This window comes from Oncorhynchus kisutch, linkage group LG30 (assembly GCF_002021735.2).
Source record: "Oncorhynchus kisutch isolate 150728-3 linkage group LG30, Okis_V2, whole genome shotgun sequence".
In the NCBI taxonomy this organism is placed as follows: domain Eukaryota; kingdom Metazoa; phylum Chordata; class Actinopteri; order Salmoniformes; family Salmonidae; genus Oncorhynchus; species Oncorhynchus kisutch.
In genome coordinates this window covers 15,501,518-15,505,536 of record NC_034203.2, presented here as the reverse complement: position 1 = coordinate 15,505,536, position 4,019 = coordinate 15,501,518, and the positions used below count along the sequence as shown (strand labels likewise).

General features: G+C 45.9%; 1 protein-coding gene across 2 annotated transcripts in view; it reads right to left on the bottom strand.

The window, feature by feature from the left end:
* LOC109875434 (ephrin type-B receptor 1) overlaps positions 1-4,019 on the bottom strand; it is a 316,435-nt gene that overhangs the window by 312,099 nt on the left and 317 nt on the right. The window lies entirely within an intron of this gene.

Sequence of the window (4,019 nt, the reverse complement as noted above, 5' to 3'; positions counted from 1 at the left end):
GAGAGAGAGAGAGAGAGAGAGAGAGGGAGAGAGAGACAGAGAGAGGGAGAGATGGGACACTGCACATGTATGTTTTTCTCTAATGGCAAATGCATCTCCTCTCCTCTCTCCTCTCTCCTCCCTCCTTCCGCCCAGATGGTGACTTATCCAACAAGTCCTCATAGTTTCCCTTCGAAATTCGACACATTGCGGCTGAATTTCTATTTTTGATGCATTAGTTTTGCATGGTTACAGGGTTAAAACAGGAAACCACAGGGTTAAGGTTATGGTATTAATTCCGAGTGGTTAAGGTTAGTTATTAATTCCGAGTGGTTAAGGTTAGTTATTAATTCCGAGTGGTTAAGGTTAGTTATTAATTCCGAGTGGTTAAGGTTAGGTATTCATTCCGAGTGGTTAAGGTTAGTTATTAATTCCGAGTGGTTAAGGTTAGTTATTAATTCCGAGTGGTTAAGGTTAGGTATTCATTCCGAGTGGTTAAGGTTAGTTATTAATTCCGAGTGGTTAAGGTTAGGTATTCATTCCGAGTGGTTAAGGTTAGTTATTAATTCCGAGTGGTTAAGGTTAGGTATTCATTCCGAGTGGTTAAGGTTAGGTATTCATTCCGAGTGGTTAAGGTTAGGTATTCATTCCGAGTGGTTAAGGTTAGGTATTATTCATTCCGAGTGGTTAAGGTTGGGTATTCATTCCGAGTGGTTAAGGTTAGGTATTCATTCCGAGTGGTTAAGGTTAGGTATTCATTCCGAGTGGTTAAGGTTAGGTATTCATTCCGAGTGGTTAAGGTTAGGTATTCATTCCGAGTGGTTAAGGTTAGGGCTATGGTTTGGGAAAGGCATAAAACAAAATAATTAAAAACAATCATCAAGTATTCTCATGTCTTACTAGAGCATTGTGAACTGTGGAGGAGCAATCTTCCAAGCGGCGCGCTCCGGCTCCGAGCTTCGTGAGTTCATGCCTGGTGCTGGTTATTTCTTTAAATGTTGTGTTGTTTTGAGTGCCTGAAGAAGGCATAGAGTATATCAACGTTCTCAGGAAATGTTCAAACATCCAAAATCGCTGTCTATTTCTAGTGATCAGGCAGGATTCATCTACTGTTTCCTCTCCTCTCCTCACCTCTGCCATGGTGTGTGTGTGTGTGTGTACATGCCTGTGTCAGTGGGTGGTTGCATCCACAAAGCCCTCAAACTATCCCTCACAAGTGCCCACAGCTACAGCCAGCCAGTCCTCACGTCGCATAATCAAAACAGTTGATAGGAGCAGGGTATTCTGCCCTGGTCTCTGTGACACCATGATCTGTCAGTGACGCCATGGCTGCCATCAGCCAGACAGACAGTCACAGTGTGATATTTTTATTATTTTACCTTTATTTAACCAGGCAAGTCAGTTAAGAACAAATTCTTATTTTCAATGACGGCTTAGGAACAGTGGGTTAACTGCCTTGTTCAGGGGCAGAACGACAGATTTGTACATTGTCAGCTCGGGGATTAGTCCAACGCTCTAACCACTAGGCTACCCTGCCGCCCCCACGTGTCTACTGCCATCCCCCACATCTCAGCCTAGGGAGTTAACGCGAGTCTTCAGTTCTCAGTCGAGTTTCGCCCAAACCACCTCCTTTACACAAACATGAGGTTACCGGGAGCAACACAGTTCAGATGACCTCGTCCACCTTCCATACACTCGCCTGCTGCTCAGCTCTAACTCTCTGTTTAGCCATCCACTCTTCGTCCTCCACTTTGGTTCCATCCCTCGCTCCATTGAGGAGAGATAATAGATGTCAGCCGTATAGATGACACAGCATGACAGGGGACAGAGACAACCACAGTAAGAGGTTGTTCAGTCAGTCGGATGGTTGAAATCTATAGAAGTAAGCAAAGTGATTTATGTCCAGCTGTAGCTCCATATCCAACCTGAACCTGTCATAGCTGTAGTAACATGTTTAGGGAGACCCTCAAACACAGCAGTAGCCCTTCCCCCTGGCAGACTGATTGGGGGGGGGACTACTCTCTATTCATCATCAACAATCTGTCCATATGGTCAGTGGTGCCCCCCAGACACAGCAGTAGCCCTTCCCCCTGGCAGACTGATTGGGGGGGGACTACTCTCTATTCATCATCACCAATCTGTCCATATGGTCAGTGGTGCCCCCCAGACACACACACGCAAACAGTGATCTCTGTCACATTGTTTGTGATTACGGGACTGATGTGGTGATTAGGGACAGATAATCAGATTAAGGGTGACACGGATCTGGGCAGGGATAATGTGGCCAGGGCCGTATGCTGTCACACACACATACACAGAGAGAGAGAGAGTGTGAGGGCAACAGATTGGAGATCAGATCAGTTAACATCTTAACCTGCCCGTGAGACAATCTCCTTTCAATTAACCAGCCTAAACAAGGAAATCACTCTCAGCCCTGGTGTTGCCCCGGTAACCTAGTGTGTCTCCCATACCCATCTGTTCAACCCAATAGCCAGCTTTGTCTTTCTAGAGAGACCTTTAGAGCGACTGTCTGGGATTTGGGAAGCGGATAGGATGTCCAATGGGCCGTGTGTGTGTGTGTGTGTGTGTGTGTGTGTGTGTGTGTGTGTGTGTGTGTGTGTGTGTGTGTGTGTGTGTGTGTGTGTGTGTGTGTGTGTGTGTGTGTGTGTGTGTGTGTGTGTGTGTGTGTGTGTGTGTGTGTGTGTGTGTGTGTGTGTGTGTGTGTGTGCGTACGTGCGATAGAATACGATAAATATAAACAAGCAGGCTGTCAGCCACCACTGAGCTCCCCTGGCAGCCTGAGAGTTGTAATCATTATGAAGAGAAGAAGATGAAACAGAGGTACTACGATCATGTGACACCCACTTCACTTTCTAGTCTTTCATTCATTCCACTTGTCTATGTTAAGCAGAGAACCACACCAGGCCATTTGCTTTGGCAAGTGTGTGAGCAAAGAGAGCAAAGGTAGATGTTGCATATCAAAAAGGCTGTAGCATAATGTGCATGCATCACATACTGGATGTCTAGTGCTCTAGTCCCTCAGCTTCTACACAGGAAATAGTTCAAGCCTAAGATAGGCTTTTAGCTACTGATGATGATGGCAGACTTGTCTGTTGATTTAGCCTACACAGTGTGTGTGGTATGTCTGTATGTATGTCTGTCTGTGCGCATTTGTGGACCTAAGAGGACCAGACAGACAGAGAGAGAAATTGATCCTATTGTATTAATTGTCCTGATCTGGAAATGCCTCATCACCACCCGTCACCGAGTCAACATCGTTTGATCTGGCGGAGTCATTACCGTCGCTAAACAGTTTGAGCAGCCATCTATCAAATCCCTCCGCCAATTCAAAATCGCCTGATATTTATCCTACTGTTGCCTGGAGTTGGCGCTAAAAACTAATTATTCGCCTATGACAGGACGTGACCCGAATAACACAGTTTTTGAGAGGAGAGATCTACACTCAGGCGCCAACACTTGCCGGCGGAGAAGCATCTCTCCGGGTTAAGTCACAGATAGTGTTTCAAAACTGATGTACAATCTTAGAGAAGAAAGGTTCTATGCTTGCTTCAAATATGGCGCCCGTTAAGGTTCTATATATAACCGAAATTGGTTCCATATAGAACGCTATATATAGGACGTTAAGATATCTATAGAACGCTATATGGGACCCAAGGGTTCTAAACGGAAACAACTTTGGTTCAGTGAAGAAGAATCTCTGGGATTCTGATCAAAGAACCCTACAAAATTGTCCTATATAGAACCTTTAGGGGGAACGGGACATGGTCTAACTGCACTGTCTGCAGCCCAGAAGAACCAGACTAACACAGACCCCTACTCTCCCATCCAATTCTGATGAATGATAAAATAACTGGACAGGGTGTCGAGAGGGTCCACGTGCATTGCATCCCTGGTACTCCCTCTGACAGCACAGAGCGCACGCTCTCGCGGATACAATGTGGCGTTCCATGGGAAAGAGAGCGCGAGAGAGCCCGTGGGAGCTCCGGCGCGTAGCATTATTAAATTTCGTTCCATGGTCC